The following is a 20,618-nucleotide window of genomic DNA, read 5'->3' as shown; positions in this document are numbered from 1 at the left end:
CTATAAAAGAAGGGACCCGTGTCCTGATTAATTGTCAAAGGCAGGTTGAATCATGGAATAAGGGAAAAGAGGTCAACAAAAAATTACAGATTAACAACTGAAACCAAAGCTATATCATATTCTACAAAATTACAGAGTATCAACTGATTCCTTTCTTAATTGATCAACTTCAATAAACATAATAGAAAAGGGAGGAAAGGAGTATTTGGAAGGGCTAATCTATTCTAGGAGCTGGCTGCCCAGGGGCTAACTAACGAATTTTCTATAATTGAGTGTCTTGAACTTTTCTTCCAGGTCCCTCCAAACTAATAATTTCTTTTTTCCTTTCAATAGACAATAATACTTCTAATGACAGATGAAACTGTACAAGAACAGAGGAGAGATAAACTAAGGGTATTTTTGTCATATAAAATTAATTAATAGGGTAGATTGCTTGTCAAGGTTAATTTTGTCCTTAAAAAATTTGAAAAAAAATGGCACATCTGGAGATTCTGGACCACTTCTGTCATGGTCACTAGCGTTGACTTGACAGGGGGTATAGTGTCTAACAAGGGGGTTTCTAGAGGTATGCTCCAAAAAGTAAGGAAGGGGAGCTTCAGAAAATAACCCTTCTAGCATATCAATATATATTTCCTCTTGACATAATTGGATGCCATGTCTCAATCTCGCCATTCAATGCCTAAAAAATACCTCAATTTCCAAGGTCTTGACATTGAAACTGTTCTTGAAAAAAAACTGTTTTTTCTGTGCATTGAACAATGTTAGCATAGGGGTATTTCTGTCTTTATACCTTGATTGATGTTGATGATCTGTAATGTTGTGTTGGAACATGTGCTCTTAACTTAAGTAAGGGCACATAGGTCTTTTCAGTCATGTTTTAATAATAATATAAATACTTCCTGGCCGACCGGGAGAAGTCAAGTTGATTCTGTTAGTTCGAACTAGAATTCTCTCTTTCTCTTTCTCTCTCTCTCTCTCTCTCTCTCTCTCTCTCTCTCTCTTTCTTTATCACCTTTTCTTCTTCTACATAACTGAACTCAGTCAGGCCGAACTCTAAGGCAGACCTGAATTGTAACATGGTATCAGAGCTAGGTTAAATCTGCCTAGATTTCTGCTTGCCTAGGGTTCATTCTCTGTGCACCCTATCTAAGGTTTTCCTCTTTTTTTTCTGTGTTCGATTGGAGATAAGGGAAAAGGCTGAAAAGGAGTGATCCCCCTCTTCCCTTGGGGGTCTCTATGCCTCCAGTCAGGTCGTATGTGGTCGGTGGTTGTGATTTCTGAGATCGCCCTCTCCTAGTAGAGGAAGAATAGAGGGCCGAACTGTGTGGGCAGTGGCTGTTGTGTGTGGTGGTTGTGTGTGAAGCGGCTGTTGTGTGTGGACTGCTCTCCTACTCGTATGGGTGTTACTTCAGCAATAAGGTAAGAGATTTCAGTACATGATATCTGTTATGGATTAAATAGGAGGTGTGTTTCGGACCATATGCTAGGGTTTCGGCCAGTAAGAGCTGGGGTTTATGCTGGTTTCTTTGTGCTTTTTGAAGGAAGAGATATGATCATATAGTGGTGAGATTTCAGGTAGTTGTAGGAGTAGGGTTTGTGGTGTGAGCACACTTTTCAGCAAACAACAAGTGCTGAAATCAGTATGACAGGTGTGATCTAGGGTTTGTGGTGTAAAGATCACACATTCCAGCAACAATTAGTGCTGCAATCAGTGTGACAGGTGTGACCTAGTGGTGTGTAGTGTGCAAATCTCAGTGATAATAGAATTCAGCAAGTGTGCAGAATTGGTGATAACATAATGGGAGACAATAATGATTATAAACCTAGTGTGATGGTGCCTACAGACTACCTGAATGTTCAGATGACCTCCATTAAGTTAAATGGAGAGAATTATGAGCCGTGGGCTAAATCCGTTGAAGTCTTTCTGAAGGCAAAGAAGAAGGTAAAACACATCAAAGAGGAGAAACCCTCCTCTGACTCTCACGAGTATGAAGACTGGGAGCAAGAGGATGCTCAGATCATCACATGGTTGTAGAACAGTATGGAACCCAAGATTAGTGTGAACTTCATGTTCCTTGATACTGCCAAAGATGTGTGGGACCATGCGAAGAAATTGTATTCGGGGCAGGACAATACAACCAGAATTTATTAGCTTTATCAAGAGTACTTTAATCTGCAACAGGGCAATCAGAGTCTTGAGGAGTACTATGCCAACATGAGGAACACACGTTGTGACTAGATTTTTTGGTGGGACTAAAGTCTGAATATGAACCAGTACGGGCTCAGATATTAGGGGGATTAGTTCTTCCGTCCCTAGAAGAGGTATTTGCTCGACTTCGGAGGATTTCTATCGAATCTACTGAGAACTCTAATATCTCAGATAGATCTGCCTTTGCTGCATCGAGAGGCCGTGGTGGTAGAGGTGGAGCTCGGGGAGCTCAGTCTGGCCGTGGTGGTGGTAGTGGTTCTGCATATGGCCGAAGTGGCAATGGTGGGTCTACTCATAATCGTGGTGGTGGTCATACTGGGAGCAGAGATTCAGGGGGAGCCCGTGGTAGATGTCGTAGCTCAGGCCCGAGGAAGTGCACTCATTGTGGTATGGATGGACATACAATCAACTATTGTTATGATCTACATGGTCCTCCCTCAACCTGGGCCAATCATGCCGCGATTGGTGACTCAAGTTCCAGCTTTAGACAGGAGAATCATTCTTCCAACCAGTTGCCTCCTACATCCACAGATGGTCCCATGAAGGAGATGGTGAGTGTTTCCCGTGATGAATATGAGAGGTTTATCCAATCACAGCAGAACACGGCGACTTTTGCTCACTCAGGTATGGCTTGTTTGCCATCTACACCCAATCCTTGGATCATTGACTCTGGAGCCTCCGATCACATGACTGGAACTCCAAGTGTGTTTTCCTCCTTATCTCATTGCTCAACATCACAATCTGTCCACCTTGCTAATGGTTCCACATCCTCAATTTGTGGTGTTGGTAATGTTGACCTAGATCCTGTATCCCTCTCATCAGTTCTGTATGTTCCTAAATTGCCTTTTAACCTTATGTCTGTTAGTAAGCTGACCAAATCACTTAACTGCTCCATTACCTTTTATCCTTCTATGTGTCTTTCAGGATCTCAAGACAGTGATGAAGATTGGTGGAGGGCATGAAGAAGGTGGACTGTATTATCTTGACGGTGGTGGTGGTAGAACTTCAACAGCTCTCCAATCATCTCTTTCTCCTCTCCAGTGGCACTGTCGATTTGGTCATCCGTTGCTAAAAGTCTTGAAGTTCTTGGTTCAGTCCTTGAGTCAGCTTTCTGTTTTGGATTGTGAGTCGTGTCAGTTTGGGAAACACCATCGTGTTCCCTTTAGTTCTAGGGTTGATAACCGTGTGTCGAGTCCTTTTTCTTTAGTTCATTCAGATGTTTGGGGTCCTTATAAAGCGATGTCATATAATGGATACAGATATTTTGTCATTTTTGTGGATGATTTTTCAAGGATGATGTGGCTCTATTTAATGAAAGAAAGAAGTGAATTGTTTACCATTTTTCAAAAATTTTATGCTGAGATTCGTAACCAATTTGGTACCCATACCAAAGTTTTTCGATCTGATAATGGCCGCAAATATTTATCCTCATCATTTCAAGAATACCTGGACCAACACGGCATTAGCTCTTCAATTTTGTGGTTCTCTTCTCCTCCTTGCTACTTCGAGTATAGCTCTTCAGATTACATGGTATCAGAGCATTAGCTCCTTCCTGGTTTCAGCAGGCGCACTCTTTTCTCTTGCTGTCCTTTCATCTTCTCTCTTCCTTTTCTGGGTTGCTGCAGTGAAGACCTAGGAGTGTAAGAGAGTAAAGCAAGTTCGAACCTAGGGTTTCTCTTGGTTGTAAGACTCAAGGGAAGTAAGACCCAGAAGTAGATGTCCTACTAGATTACACCAGCAAGTAGTAGCTATTGGGCTACTAAGAGAGGTCTGTATAGGACAGACTTGGTTGAGGGCTGATTCAGCAGTCCTAGCACTGGCCGAGAGGGGGAGAACTTCCTCTACAGTTGCAGCTTCGTGCTCCAGCAAGACTTGTGCAGAACAAGTGGTAAAGACTTAGCTCCTTCAACTTCAGTTGCAGTCTTGGTGCATCAGAACAAGTGGTAAAGACTTAGCTCCTTCAACTTCAGTTGCAGTTTCGGTGCATCAGCTTCTACAGTTGCAGTCTTGGTGCATCAGCAAGACTCTTACAGAACTGCGACAACTTCAGTTACAAACTTTCTTCAGGTCGGTTATCAACCCTACTCTTGGACTGAATTGGTTCAGTTACAGACCTTTACCTTTTACCAGAACTGCGGCAACTTTTGCACCACACAGTTGCAGCCTTAAATTTTTACCAACACTGTGAACTGGTTCAGTTACAGACCTCTACTTGCTACTGTACCCGTACTGTGAACACAGTGACCAATTTGGCCAGTCCTTAACAGAATCACCTATAGTACTGTGAACAACTCTTGGACTAAAGTCAAGATGTCCTCACTATCCGGTGAAGTTTCCTCTAGAGATAACAGACCTGTTACAAGGTCCTCAAACCTGGAAAACCCTAATCTGCACAGCTTGCAGATTACAAGTGTGCTGCTAGATGAGTATAACTTCAAAGAGTGGTTTGTCTCAGCAATGCTGTTCATTACCTCTCGTGACCTCACAGGCTATTTGGATGGAGACAAGAAACAACCAGAAATTGGCAGTCCTGAATACACCGTGTGGCGCAAGGAAAATGCCATAGTCATGTCTTGGTTGCTGGCCTCTATGACTCCTAGGGTGGCCATAACTGTTCATCACTTCCCCACAGCTGCTAAAATTTGGGAGAAAGTATCTAAGACATATGGCCAGAAAAAGAACAATGCTAGAATCTACAGGCTGAACCAAGACATTGCAGCCCTAAGGCAAGGAGACATGTCCGTGGCAACCTACTTTGCAACACTGTAAAGGCCTCTGGGAAGAGCTTGACCACCATTTGATCTTGGATTGGGAAAATGCTAATGATAAGGGGAGGCATGATAAGCAGATTGAGGAGGGCAGAGCCTTCAAGTTTCTGGCGGGTCTTGACCTTGTATATGAAGGTATAAGGTCACAAATTCTAGGGAGAGATGAATTACCTGAGCTTCACCATGTCTACTACCTGGTGAGGAATGAAGAAGTAAGGAGAAAGGAGATGCAAGTTGACTTCCAGACACAGTCAACAGAACTACCTGGAGAACATTCAGCCTTAGTCTCCACTAAGGGGAATAGATTTTCAGACAAGAAGTCCCTCAAGTGTACACATTGTGGTGGTGAGAAACACACAAAGGAGAAATGTTGGGTCCTGTACCCTCATCTGAAGCCAGCTGCTCTGAGAAAGGACAAAAGGCAACACAAGGGCCACACAGCAAGTGGGAATCTTGCCACCAACAACAGTAGTGACAACTCACAGAGTATTCAGACAGTGTCATCTTCCACCGCAAGGCAGGCTGCCGACTCCTCTGGACCAAGTACTTTGGGCTTCACAGCTAGTGAGGTAGAGGTTCTCAGCCGGGCATTAGCCCGTCTGAAGAACAATTCTTTAGCTTCCACCTCTCTTGCCAAATCAGGTACAACCTCTGCATTTAGTGCATCTAGTTCCATTAATTCTACCTCTTGGGTGATTGATTCAGGAGCCACTGACCATATGACACATATGTCCTCCTTATTCTCCACATATCATCTATTGTCTGGCCAGGATAAGATGAGAGTAGCTGATGGGTCCCTCTCCACCATCTCTGGAAAGGGGGTGGTTGACCTAAGCAAGGATCTCTCTCTTAAATCAGTCCTACATGTTCCTAGTCTTACCTCAAATCTGTTGTCTGTTTCAAAGCTTACAAAAAACTTGAACTGTAGTATAACTTTCTTTCCTTCTCATTGTGTCTTCCAAGACAGATTGACGAGGAGGACGATTGGGAGTGGTCATGAGTATGGGGGCCTCTACTATTTTGATGAAGATGTCAGCTCAGCCTTGCAAACTTCTACTACTAGTCCGGAAAGTGTGGAGTCAATAGCTAGGCTGCACTTGTGGCATGCTAGGCTAGGTCATTTGTCTTTTTCTTCCTTAGCAATGTTGTTTCCCGAATTATGTAAGGGCATTCTGAGTCAGAGTTTAATTTGTGATGTGTGTCAAATGTCAAAACAATGTAGATCAATGTATCCAATTTCTAGTAATGAAATTCAAGCCCCTTTTGATTTGGTTCATTATGATGTTTGGGGTCCTTCACCCATTGTTTCCATTGATGGCTTCCGTTTATCAGTTTTATTGACCATTATTCTCAGTGCACTTGGATTTATCTGTTGAAAGGACGTGAAGAAGTTCCCCGGATAACTATGATGTTTTGCAAGATGGTTGAAACACAATTTGATAAAAAGATCAAGCAATTCAGTTCAGACAATGCAGCTGAATACTTTGAAAGATCTCTGAACTCATTCATGGAAGATGCAGGCATGTTACATCAATCATCATGTGCTTACACCCCTCAACAAAATGGGGTTGCTGAGCGCAAGAACAGGCATCTATTGGAGACAGCTCGAGCCCTTCTTTTCCAGCACAATGTGCCCAAGCAATATTGGTCTCAAGTTGTTCTTACTGCATCTTACCTGATAAATCGGATGCCATCTAAGGTACTGGGTATGAAGACCCCTTTCTCTGTTTTGTGTCCCACTCTTCTAGAATTTCCTCTTCCCCCGCGGGTTTTTGGTTGTACATGCTTCATACATGTGAAAGATCCAAAGAAGACCAAGCTGGATCCTAAGGCTACAAAGGGAATATTTTTGGGGTACTCTCCTACGCAGAAGGGGTATAAGTGTTATGATCCTGTCTCCAAGAAAAAATGTCACTAGGGATGTAGTCTTTTTTGAGTCTCAACCCTATTTCCAGTCTTCTCAGAATCCTCTTCAGGGGGAGAGTAGTGGGTTGGAAGAGGATTTTCATTCTCCCTTCTTTTTTGTTCCCATTTCATCACCTTCCACTACTACTAGCTGTAACATTCCGGGTCAACCTAGTGAGACTTCCACTGTGCTAGTTGCTTCTCTAGATTCGGCCGATGCTCCTGAAGGTTCCAGTAAACAAGAAAAAGAGATACTTACATACAGTAGAAGGAAGAAGGCCCCTCAACCTCATGATTGCAACCAGTTGAACTCAGATCAATCTGTCTCTGCAATCCAAGGTAATTCTGATTCACTCAATTCAGATTTGGATCTTCCTATTGCTCTCCGTAAGCCTGTTCGTTCTTGTACCACTCGGCATCCCATATCCGATTATGTTTCTTACTCACACTTATCCCTTGCCTATCATTCCTTTGTGTCTGCCCTTTCCTCTGTATGTGTCCCTTCCAGGTATTCAGAGGCGGCATCTGATCCGAGGTGGAAAGAAGCCATGAATGAGGAGATGAAAGCCCTAATGAAAGCAAGGACATGGGAATTGGTGGACCTACCAGAAGGGAAAGGCACTGTTGGGTGCAAGTGGGTATTCACAGTAAAGCACAGGGAAGATGGGTCAATTGAGAGGTACAAGGCCAGACTTGTGGCAAAGGGATTTACACAAAAGGAAGGAATTTACTACAAGGAAACCTTTGCCCCAGTAGCAAAGCTCAACACAATCAGGGTTCTACTGTCACTAGCAGCAAAATTCTCTTGGGAACTTCATCAGCTGGATGTGAAGAATGCCTTCCTAAATGGTGATCTTCATGAAGAGGTATTCATGGAACCCCCACCTGGATATGATGTTGGAAAGAAGGTATGTAAACTAAGGAAAGCATTATATGGTTTGAAGCAATCTCCCCGGGCATGGTTTGAGAGACTTTGTTTGGCCATGAAGAAAGTAGGGTACACTCAGAGCAGTGCAGATCATACATTGTTTACAAGGAGACAGGATGACAAACTTACAACACTCATTGTGTATGTGGATGATATGGTGATTACTAGAAATGATGTGAAAGAGATGAAGAGGCTGAAGGAGTTCTTAGCTTCAGAATTTGAGATCAAAGACCTGGGAAATCTGAGATACTTTCTTGGAATTGAAGTTGCTAGATCAAGAGAAGGAATCTACATATGTCAAAGAAAGTATGTGCTAGATCTCCTAGAAGAAACAGGCATGATGGGGTGCAGGCCAACAGACACTTCAATAGAACCAAGCCATGGATTACAAGAATCAATGGGTGAGGAATACTGTGATAAGGAAAGGTACCAAAAGTTGGTAGGAAAACTGATATACTTATCCCTTACTCGGCCAGATATTGCCTATGCAGTGCATGTTGTCAGTCAATTCATGCACTCACCAAAGGCCCCTCATATGAGAGCAGTGGAAAGAATCCTCAGATACTTGAAAACTTGCCCAGGGAAAGGAATTCTATTCAGAAAAAATAGCAGACTTGAAATTGAAGCCTACACTGATGCTGATTGGGCTGGGTCCGTTGGAGACAGAAAATCAACCTCAGGTTACTGTACATTCTTGGGAGGAAACCTAGTCACATGGCGTAGTAAGAAGCAGAATGTTGTGGCTAGATCAAGTGCAGAAGCAGAATACCGGGCTATGGCACACGGGGTTGCTGAACTCTTATGGCTCAGGACTCTCCTTAATGAGCTTGGTATCAAGACCGAGGGTCCTCTCAAGCTGTATTGTGATAATAAAGCTGCTATCAACATTACCAACAATCCTGTGCAGCATGACAGGACAAAACATATTGAAATTGATCGACACTTTGTCAGAGAGAGAATTATTTTAGGAGAACTTTGTGTGCCTTATACTCCATCAGAGATGCAGATTGCAGATGTATTAACTAAAGGGCTGGCATCAACGAAGTTCAGGGACATACTTGGCAAGCTAAACATGATTAATATTCATGCTTAGCTTGAGGGGGAGTGTTAGAATGTTAGAGTGATGTTCGGCTGATAAGAGTTCTTATTAGCCCATTCTTATGTTTAACTTATCTTGTAACTAGGCTTGTGTTAATGGGCCTGGGTCTAATCCTGTTTAATGATTTAAGTCATCTGGGTGTCCCATCACTAATCAGGGGCATCCCAATAATTTCTTGTACTTTGTACCATATTCATCTATAAATAAAGGACTGGTCGACTGGATAGAACAGTTCGACATTCTCTTCAGTTTTGTGGTTCTCTTCTCCTCCTTGCTACTTCGAGTATAGCTCTTCAGATTACAATCACCTCCTCTTCCACTTCCCGTTGTCGATCGTCCTCCCTTTGTTCCAGTCATGACCAAATCCTTGCCTCCGATGCCACCACCTGTTGAATGCCCACCTATCCGTCATGTGTATACACAACGCCCACGTGCACCAGCTACTACTCCTCCGGCTACATCTCCATCGACGGAACCGGCACCAGACCCGCACTTAGCATTTGAGATTGATCTACCCATTGCTTTGCGGAAAGGTAAACGTACTTGCACCCTTCATCCCATTTCTAATTATGTTTCTCTTACTCACCTTTCCTCTTCCCATCGCCAGTTTGTTACCTTGTTATCATCAGTTATTGTTCCTAAAGATGTCCAGGAAGCCCTTGCCTCTCCAGGGTGGTGTCGTGCCTTAGAAGAACTCTCAGCCCTTCATCATAATCATACTTGGGACCTCACTGCTCTTCCTCCTGGGAAGCAAGCTGTTGGTTGTAAATGGGTTTATACGGTTAAGTATCTGCCTGATGGTAATGTTGAACGCCTGAAAGTGCGATTAGTTGTAAAAGGGTACTCTCAAACCTATGGCATTGACTACACAGAGACCTTCTCACCGGTTGCTAAGATAGGGTCAGTTCGTGTTGTGATCTCTCTTGCAGCCATGTATGAGTGGCCACTATATCAGCTTGATATCAAGAATTCCATTTTGCATGGTGACTTACTCGAGGAGGTCTACATGGAGCAACCTCCAGGGTTTGTTGCTCAGGGGGAGGATGGTAAGGTGTGCAGACTAAGGAAGGCTATATATGGGCTTAAACAGTCTCCTCGAGCATGGTTTGGTAGGTTCAGTGAGGTGGTAAAGAGGTTTGGTATGAAACTGTGCAAAGTTGACCATTCTGTATTTAGTCATGACTCTCAGGGAGGAAAAATACTGTTGGTGGTGTATGTAGATGATATTGTTATTACTGGGAATGATAACATTGGTATTGACAGACTGAAGACTTATTTGCAAGATCACTTTCAGACAAAGGATCTGGGTAAACTGAAATACTTCTTGGGGATAGAGGTAGCGAGATCCAAGTATGGGATTAACTTGTGCCAGAGGAAGTATGTGCTTGATTTGTTGGAAGAAACAAGCTTGTTGGGTGCCAAACTAGCTGAAACACCCATGGACACAAATACCAAGCTAAGTAGTGATATGGGTGAAGTGTTTGAAGACCCTGGCAGATACCGACGACTTGTGGGCAAATTGAACTACCTAACCATTACCAGACCAGACATCTCATTTGCAGTTAGTGTGGTAAGTCAGTTTATGCAAAAACCTCTGATTCCTCATTGGAATGCGGTTATGAGAATTGTGAAGTATCTAAAAGGGGCTCCGGGTCGCAGTCTGATATACAAGAGTGGGGGAAAACTTGAAATAGAAGGGTATTCTTATGCTGATTGGGCCGGTTCTATGTCTGATAGGCGGTCTACTACAGGCTATTGCACGTTTCTGGGAGGTAACCTAGTGACATGGAAAAATAAGAAGCAAACGGTTGTGGCAAGAAGCAGTGCAGAAGCAGAATATAGGGCTATGGTGCACACCGCTTGTGAATTAGTGTGGCTAAGGAACCTTCTACAAGAAGTAGGGTACAACATTAACACTCCAATGAAGCTCTATTGTGATAACCAGGTTGCAGTTCATATCTCCTCTAATCCAGTGTTTCATGAAAGAACCAAGCACATTGAGGTTGACTGTCACTTTGTGAGGGAGAAGGTGCTGAATGGAGAGCTAGACACTACACATGTTAATACAGGAAATCAGTGGGCTGACTTATTTACAAAAGGCTTGAGTCAGGGAGGAGTGGACTACATATGTAACACTGGCCGACTGGGAGATGTAATGTTGTATTGGAACATGTGCTCTTAACTTAAGTAAGGGCACATAGGTCTTTTCAGTCATGTTTTAATAATAATGTAAATACTTACTGGCCGACTGGGAGAAGTCAAGTTGACTCTGTCAGTTCGAACCAGAATTCTCTCTTCTCTCTTTCTCTCTCTCTCTCTCTTTCTTTATCACCTTTTCTTCTTCTACATAACTGAACTCAGTCAGGCCGAACTCTAAGGCAGACCTGAATTGTAACAAACAACACCACTAGTAATTACCATGCCATCAACATACACCACCAGTAAAATCTTCTTTGCTTCTATCAAGTTCACAACTCAGACTGATTACCTTGACACTGCTTCATCCCAAATTGCTTTACAACTTCACTAAATTAGTCAGACCAAGGTTTTACAACTGTCGTTGACCCAATGGTAGAACTGTTAGGCCGGAAACTGGCCAGCTCACCAGTTTCGTTTCAGCCTTGAATTAAGGAAAACCATTGAAATGGTCAAAAAACCACTGACCCAAGCAATTGAACCGCTGAACCATTCAACCTGGGTGGAGTACTCTCTAACAGAATTGACGCTTTGCTTAAAGTGATTGGGGTTAAGCTGCGTGGCCTAGGCAACTAGGTGTCCCAATGTCACCCAGAATCACCTAGACACCTTAAAAACTATGGCCCATATACCTATTTCGAACCCCTTTTCTTCTCCAAGGCCCACCATATTATCTTTCTAAGAACTTTATCATATAACTTTTCTAGATCAATGAACACTAATATGAAGATCTTTCTTCTTCTCTCTAAACTTTTCTATCAATTGTCTCAAAAGAAATATAGCTTCCATGGTTGATCTCCTTGGTATAAAGCCAAATTGGTTCTCTGATATACTTGTTTTAAGTTATAATCTTTGTTCAATTATTCTCTCCCAATGCTTCATAGTGTGGTTCATAACCTTGTATATGACCTCTGTTCTTTAATATAGGCACCAAACTGTTGTTTTTCCAACCATTAGGCATCTTCTTTTCTTTCACTATCTTATTAAATAGCTTGATTAACCATAACAAGCCTACCTCTCCCATACCTTTCCATACTTCTATTGAAATCTCATCAGGTTCCAATGCCTTTCCCTTTCCATCTTATTTAGTGCATCTTTTACTTTAGTAGGTCTAACTCTATGAAGGTAAGTATTATTTTTAACACTACCAATATTGCTAGATTCTCTTCCACTATCATCCTCTCCCTGTTGATCATTTAATGATATTTCAAAATAGTTTTTCCATTTTTGTTTAATTTCCTCATCTTTTACCAAGACTCTTTGATCTTCATCTTTAATGCACCTATCATGGTTTAAATCTTTGCCTTTTCTTTCTCAATTGTGCTAGTTTACACATTTCTTTTTCTCCCTCTTTAGTGACTAATTTACGGTAAAGCTCATCATAAGCCTTACATTTAACTTCATTCACTTTCTCTTTAACTTCCTTGCTTATGATTTTATATTTTTCCTAGTTTTCTACATTTCTAGCTTTTCGCTATTCTTTGTAACATGCTTGTTTTAATCTAATTATATTTTGCCACTCGCCTTATTTTCTCTTAAGACATCATTTGCTACTTTCTTTATATTGTTTGCCATTTTAAGCCAAATACCATTCATCTTTCCATTTAGATTACGACTCCCTTCTATTATCAATCTATTTATAAATTGAGCTAGATTTTCTCCTTTTAGGTTTTCCCACCTAATACTTGAGCACCCCTATTTCTCTTCCATTTCCTAATGTGCACATCTACCACCACTAATATATGTTGTGTTGTTAAGCTTTCTCCCAAAATAACTTTAATCTTTACACATCATTCGTTATGTTCTCCTCATAAAGAAAAAATCTATTTGGCTTATGCTTAACCCACTTTTAAATATTATTGTCCGTCATTCTTTTGGAAAAGGTGTTTAAAACTGTCATATCATAAGCTATTGCAAAATCTATATTGTACCTCCTGATTCATTCCTCTCCACAAACCCAAATGCTTTATGCACCATATCATATCCTACACTTCTTTTCCCTACATGCTCATCTAAGTCTCCTCCTATAAAAATCTTATCTTCGTTTGGAACTTCTTAGATTAACCTTCTAAGTTTTCCCAAAATTGTATTTTAATGTTTTCTTTTAGACTCACTTAAGGTGCATAAACACTAATCGTGTTAATAATTTTCTCACCTAAAACAAGTCTAATTATAATTATTATATCCCCAAAATTTTTAACATTTTCAATTTCATTTTTTAAATCTTTATCCACTATTATCACTACACCATTTCTATTATTTACTTCTCCCATATACCATAATTTTTTTATCAATAACGGAAAATTTTATTAACATTTATCAAAAAAAAAAATTATTAACACAGTGAAGCTTTAATTGCAAAAGAAGGGGAGGTAAACTATCTTAACTCCCCCAACAGCATAAAAAAGAAAATCCACTCCTTGCTTGGCTAGCCCATTGGCAAGTGAATTAGCAGTTCTCTTTACCAACTGTATTTAACCTCAATGTCCCTAGTCAGCCACTTAAGTTTTTTTTTTTTTTTCATTGCTGTAATTCCATATACCTGAGTTGTCCCTAAGCCATCCCACCACCACCTCCAAGTCACCCTCAATAACCAGTCTTCTGATGTTCAACTTCCTTGCTCTTTGGGCACCTTCCAAGGCCGCAAGGATCTCAGCCCTAAGAGAGTCTCCTTCCCCAATAAGGCCTGAGAACATGGCTAGAATAAGCATTGTTGTGGCTATTAATTTGTAGTCTATTAATTCCATATTTCCATAATTTTTCTTATTAATGTTCGTCCATTCCAAGTGGATAAACGAAGTAGTGTTTCTTGGACTAGCTTTTTTACCCGCTTCCATCCAGAGGGATGCAGGAACCACCCTTGCCTATTTGACACCACAACTAAGCATTGTTGTGGCAAGTCACTTACAAGGACCATCCTAACAAATCCTTGCCCACTTAACACTACACTTGGGTTAGGGTACAGTGTGTAACAACAAGCTAAACCAAAGAGAGTCTAACACAAGGTTTCAAGGGTGTCAAAATGAATGAATCAACCCCCACCCCAAAGAGCCTTTATTATATTGTATATAATTGCAAGAAAGCCCTCATAGGGCTTAAAGAGGAAAAAAAATAAAAGAATAAAATACAATGCAGCAGGGGCTATTATAATTGAATACATCAATACTCTCCATACTCCCCCTCAAACTAATGCAAAGTCATAAGCATCAATTTGCTCACAAGAAAGAGATGTCTTGCTCTCGTCATAGCCTTGATAAAAATGTCAGCAATCTGCATATCTGAGGCCGCACGAGGAAGTGAAATAGAACCAGCAAGAAATAGGTCTTTTGATAAAGTGACAATACAATTCAATATATTTAGCTATCTTGTAAAAAACTGGATTCGAGGCAATCTTGATAGCACTGTTGTTGTTGGCATAAAGAGGAATAGGGGTAGGGAGATGAACACCAAGATCATCAAAGAGAGATTGTAGCCAAAAAATCTCACTACAGACAAATGAAATAGCTCTATACTCCACGTCTATAGATCTTGGATATTATTTGTTGTTCCTTGCACTTCCAGGAAATGAAGGAATCACCCATGAAGACATACCACCCCATAGTAGAACGTCTAGTGTCAGGGCATCTCTTTCATATTAATTCTAGAAACACAACTCTTTTCAAGAATAAGTTTCAAATCTGAGACCTTCTCAAAGCATTTATCAATAATGCAGATTTTCCAATCCCTTACTTCCAATACCATCACAAAAGTACAAAACAACAATGTATCATTAGCAAACTACATATGTTTAAGTTTAGTTCCCTCTCTCACCACATCTTATCCATTAAATAGCCCTACCACTTCACCTTTAATACTCATCCTACCAGCAAACACCTGCAACAAAGACAAAGAAATGAGAAAATGAATCTACCTGTCTAAAACCCTTTCTTGGTTGAAAAAGTCACGTGCCACTCCATTGAAAAACAGCAAGTCCTCAAAAACCCCCTTCTCCAAATCTACTTCCTCCATCTGGACTATAGTGCCTCATTGCCTCCTTCAAAAAAGATCAAACATGGTCATAAGCCTTTTCTAGATCAAGTTTGCACACCCATTCTTTCCACCCTCAACACAGTCATTGGCATTAAGGCATAGATGATGATTTGTCTATCCTGAATAATAGCACCTTGAAATCGGGTGACCAATTTCTGGATGGCTTCTTTTAATCTCAAAGAAAGGACTTTCTCTATAATCTTGTATAGGCATCCCTCTAAACTAATAGGCCTTAAAAAAAAACTTAGGTTGATCCAAGCCAACCTTCTTAGGAATCAAAGCTATGAATGCAGTATTAGCCTCAACATTTATTGACCCATGTCATGGAACTCCTAAATACTTGTATTACTTCCATCTTGACTATGGTGGTGTTCCGTAATCTGAAGTCTGAAGTCTGAAAAGCAAAAAAAAAAAAAAAAATCTGAAAAGGCTCTGAAAGCAATCTGTGGTAAATTTTGTTTTAATACTTTTGCAGATGTCTGAATATAGTGGAATTGTTCAGTAATCTGAATGTTGTGATGTCTGAAAAAAATGCATTTTACAAATTTATCCTTCAAATTGTTATTTAAATAATAATAAGTGAAAATGACTAAAATATTATAATATTATGAAAAATATTATGAAGTCATACAAGATGTAATTAAATTATATAAAAAAGAATAATTTTATAAAATTAATCGACATCCTCCTCTCTATTGGTCCTCTCTGCAAATAAACCAACACCGTAGTGTAGAAAGAAGCATACATGACACTTCAAAACATAATATGCAAATAAATAACTGAATTTTCTTTTATTTTCTCTTGGTCTTCTTCTCCACATAATTAACTACTCTCAAAGGCATCTAAGAACAAAATCAGAAACCGAGATAGAATACCAGATTGTACTGTTCATCATCTTCCTCTCAATACCGACAAAGAGGTGGTGACAACTGGGTCCCTGATCTCTTCTCCTTCCTCTGGCCACTCTTCTTTCATTCTCCCTCTCTCTTCCTCACTCCCATCAAAATCAAATCACCAAAATCCCTGTTCATCATCCTTAACCTCTCGACGACAGCCACAGTCTCACAAACGGTAGTAAGAAGGATCAACCTCTTCCCATTTTGGCTTTTCAATCGTTGAAATCATCTTCCTGCAATCTTTCCTCTATTTTCTTCTTCAACCAATCATCCCCTTCTCCTGTTTATGTTTGGTTTGAAACCTCACTGTCACCATTGCAACCTCTGGAAGCAGCGGTGACCCTTCCCAGCATCTTTCTCTTCTCCCTCTCTCCTTACTTCTCCAATTCCTCTCCAACACCAGACTGTACTACCTGCATCAAGTGGTGAGAAGCGGTGCGATAGTGAATCTGAAAAGGTTTCCTCGCATCAAGTGGACATCCTGAAGCAAATTGCTTTTGCCAATGAAGCACATCACACAAGCGAAGCAAGTTGTCTTCACTGATGAATCAAGGATGAGCTACCTCCTAGAAGACGTAGCAAATCATCACAGTAAAGTACATCTCTTTTGCTTTCTTGATTCATTAGAGAAAACGACAACTTGCTTCTCTTGGTCTCCTCATTGCAAACCAGAGTTTATTTGGGGGTTTCTTGTTTTGTTGGATTTCTGCATAAAATTTAAAATCTCATCCTCCAGAGCAGAGGTTGATTGCAGAGGGAAGAAAACAAATGATGAGGGAAGAAAAAGACGGTGTAGGGTGTTAAGTTGACTGTTTTTATGTATTGTTGGTTTGGCTGATAAGTGTACATGTTAGTTAGTATTGGGTTTTAAGCTGTTAGGTACTGGGCCTTTGTTATTGGGCCTAAGTCTGTTTAGTGTTTTAAGCAGTCTGGGTGTCCCATCACTAATCAGGGGCATTCCAGACATTTCATGTAACACTGTATTGTAATCTACTATAAATAATAGTACTGTCGATTGGGTTACTCAGTTCGACATTCTCAGCACTTGTTTGCCTTCACCTCTCTTCTACTACTTCAGCTACAACCTGTCAGCAAACATGGTATCAGAGCATTGAGTGATCTTCTGGTTACAGCCGACGCCAACTCTTCTCTCTTGCTTTCTTTCTCTCTTTTTTTTTTTTATCCTGGTTGCTGCAGAGAAACCCTAGGGTTGCCGTAGAATAGAACAAGGTTCGAACCTAGGGTTTCCCTTGGTTGTAGGGCACAAGGGAAGTAAGACCCAGAAGTTGATGTCCTGCTAGACTGCTTCTAGTAGTTAGTAGCCATTCGGCTGCTAAGAGAGGTTTGTATAGGACAGACCTAGGTTAAGGACTGATTTCAGCAGTCCTAGTATTGGTCGTAGGGGTGAGCACTTTCTACAGTAGCAGAAGTTGAAGCCCAAGAGAAGTCTGCATAGTGCAGTGGTGGAGAGCTCTCAGTTTCAGGTCGGTTACTAGCTCACAGAATTCTTCTTGCTGCTGTAACTGGTCCAGTTCAGAACTGTGACTACTTCGGCTAGTCCGAAACAGTGTTATCTACACAAAATCTGCAACCAAGATGTCTTCAATATCCGGAGAGGTCTCTTCTAGGAATAACAGACCTGGTGGGAGATCTTCAAATCTGGAGAACCCAAATCTGCACAGCTTGCAGATTACAAGTGTGTTGCAGGATGAATACAACTTCAGGGAGTGGTCCGTTTCTGCAATGTTTTTTATTACTTCCTGTGAACTCACAAGTTATTTAGATGGGAAGAAGAAGGAACCCGAAGTTGGCAGTGTGAAGTATGCAGTGTGGCGCAAGGAGAATACCACAGTTATGTCCTGGCTGCTTGCGTCTATGACTCCACGAGTTTCCAGGACTGTTCAACACTTTCCCACAGCAACTAAGATTTGGGAAAAAGTGTCAAAAACCTATGGATAGAAGAAAAACAATGCTAGAATTTACAGGTTGAACCAAGACATTGCTGCTTTAAGGCAAGGGGATATGACAGTTGCAACATATTTTGCAACTCTGGAAGGACTGTGGGAAGAACTTGATCATCACTTGATTCTGGATCGGGAGAATGCCAGGGACAAGGAGAGACATGATAAGCAGATTGAAGAGAGCAGAGCCTTTAAGTTATTGGCTGGCCTGGACCTAGTGTATGAGGGCATAAGGTCACAAATTCTTGGAAGAGATGAAATGCCCGAGTTACATCATGTTTATTATCCGGTAAGGAATGAAGAGGTCAGGAGCAAGGAGATGCAAGTTGACACTCAGATGCAACCAGCTGAACAATCTGTAGAACATTCAGCCCTGATTTCTACAAATCAAAAGGGGAACAGATATCCAGACAAAAGGCATCTTAAGTGCACTCATTGTGGAGGTGAAAGACATGTAAAAGAAAAGTGTTGGGTCCTGTATCCTCACCTGAAGCCAGCTGCATTGAGAAAAGACAAGAAGCAACAGAAGGGTCAAGCGGCAAGTGGGAACCTTGTCACTAGTAACAATGGTGATAGCTCACAGAGTATACCAACAGTGGCTTCTTCCATGGGGCAGGTTGCTAATTCCTCCGGAGCCGGTACCTTGGGCTTCACTGCTGGTGAGGTAGAGGTCCTTAGCCGGGCTTTATCCCATCTAAGGAGTAACTCTTTTGCTTCCACCTCTCTTGCCAGATCAGGTATAGTCTCTGCCTTCAATGCAACTAGTCCTATTGACTCTACTTCTTGGGTTATTGATTCCATTGCAACTGACCACATGACACATATGTCCTCCTTATTCTCTTCATATCACTTGTTGTCTGGTCAGGATAAGATGAGAGTTGTTGACGGGTCTTCCTCCACCATCTCTGGCAAAGGGGTGGTTGACCTAAGCAAGGACCTCTCTCTTAAATCAGTTCTGCATGTTCCTAGTCTTACCTCAAATCTTTTGTCTGTTTCAAAACTTACCAAAAATTTGAACTGTAGCATAACCTTTTTTCCTACTCATTGTGTCTTTTAGGACAGATTGACGAGGAGAACGATTGGGAGCGGTCATGAGTATGGAGGCCTCTACTATTTTGATGCAGACATTGGTTCAGCCTTACAAGCATTTGCTGCTAGTGGTCCGGAGAATGTGGAGTCAATAGCTAGGTTGCATCTGTGGCATGCTAGGCTAGTTCATTTACCTTTTTCTTCATTGGAAGTGTTGTTTCCCTAATTGTTTAAGGGCATTTCAAGTCAGAGTTTAGTCTATGAAGTATGCCAACTGTCAAAACAATGTAGATCTGTTTATCCAGTTTCCAGTAATGAAATTCAAGCTCCTTTTGATTTGGTTTATTCAGATGTTTGGGACCCTTCACCTATTGTTTCTATTGATGGCTTTCGTTACTTTATCAGTTTTATTGACCACTACTCTCGATGCACATGGATCTACCTGTTAAAAAGACAAGATGAAGTGCCACGGATAACTATGGCATTTTGCAAATGATTGAAACACAATTTGACAAGAAGATTAAGCAATTCCGGTCAGATAATGCTGCTGAATATTTTGAAAAATCCTTGAACTTGCTCATGGAAGATGTTGGCATGCTACATCAATCATCTTGTGCTAATACCCCTTAACAGAATGGGGTTGCTGAGCACAAGAATAGACATTTATTAGAGACAGCTCGAGCCTTACTATTCCAACACAAGGTTCCCAAGCACTAGTGGTCTCAAGTAATACTTACTGCACCATATCTGATAAATCAGATGCCATCTAAGGTGTTGGGTATGAAAACCCCTTTCTCTGTTCTGTGTCCTACCCTTCCAGACTTTCCTCTTCCTCCTAGGGTCTTTGGTTGTGTATGTTTTATACATATAAAGGATCCAAAGAAGACCAAGCTGGATCCTAGGGCTACGAAAGGAAATTTTTTGGGGTACTCTCCTACACAAAAGGGTTACAAGTGTTATGATCCTGTCACCAAGAGAAAGTATGTCACCAGAGATGTGGTCTTTTTTGAGTCTCAACCTTACTTTCAGTCTTCCCAGAATCCTCTTCAGGGGGAGACTAGTGAGATGGAAGAGGATTCTTATTCTCCTTTCTTTTTTGTTCCTCTATCTGCCTCGGGCCTTCCATCCTCTCCTTCTACTCCTCCTAGTTGTGGCATCCCGGGTGAACCTAGTGAGGCTCCCACTGTGCCTGCTACCTCTCTTGATACCACAGATGTTCCTAAGGGCTCTAGTAGGCAATAGAAAGATATAAGAATCACCTACAACAGAAGAAAAAAGGGCCCTCAAACTCATGACAGCAAACAGTTGGACTCAGATCAATCTGTCTCTGCAATCCAAGGTAATCCCAACACACATACTTTTGATTTGGATCTTCCTATTGCTCTTCGTAAGTCTATCCGTTCTTGTACTACTCGGCACCCCATTGCTGATTTTGTTTCTTACTCACGTTTATCTCCATGCTATCATTCCTTTGTCTCTGCTCTTTCCTCTGTACATGTTGCTTCTAGGTACTCAGAGGTTGTGTCTGACCCAAGGTGGAAAAAAGCTATGAATGAAGAGATGAAAGCTTTAATGAAAGCAAGGACTTGGGAATTAGT

At 41.2% G+C, this 20,618-nt stretch overlaps 1 protein-coding gene across 7 annotated transcripts in view; it reads right to left on the bottom strand.

The window, feature by feature from the left end:
- LOC148873269 (protein FAR1-RELATED SEQUENCE 12-like) overlaps nt 1-20,618 on the bottom strand; it is a 44,281-nt gene that overhangs the window by 1,387 nt on the left and 22,276 nt on the right. For 3 of the 7 annotated variants that reach the window (XR_016099437.1, XR_016099438.1, XR_016099441.1), the window contains exon 3: nt 15,016-15,138. The exons of the other annotated variants lie outside the window; for them this stretch is intronic. The gene's annotated coding sequence lies outside the window, so the exon portion shown is untranslated. The remainder of the gene's footprint in view (nt 1-15,015; nt 15,139-20,618) is intronic. 7 annotated transcript variants of the gene reach the window in all.

Source organism: Nelumbo lutea, chromosome 1, assembly GCF_056320005.1.
Source record: "Nelumbo lutea isolate HS-2025 chromosome 1, American lotus-T2T, whole genome shotgun sequence".
NCBI lineage: Eukaryota > Viridiplantae > Streptophyta > Magnoliopsida > Proteales > Nelumbonaceae > Nelumbo > Nelumbo lutea.
The sequence above is the reverse complement of the archived record's forward strand: the minus strand, read 5'-3'. Positions and strand labels throughout refer to the sequence as shown.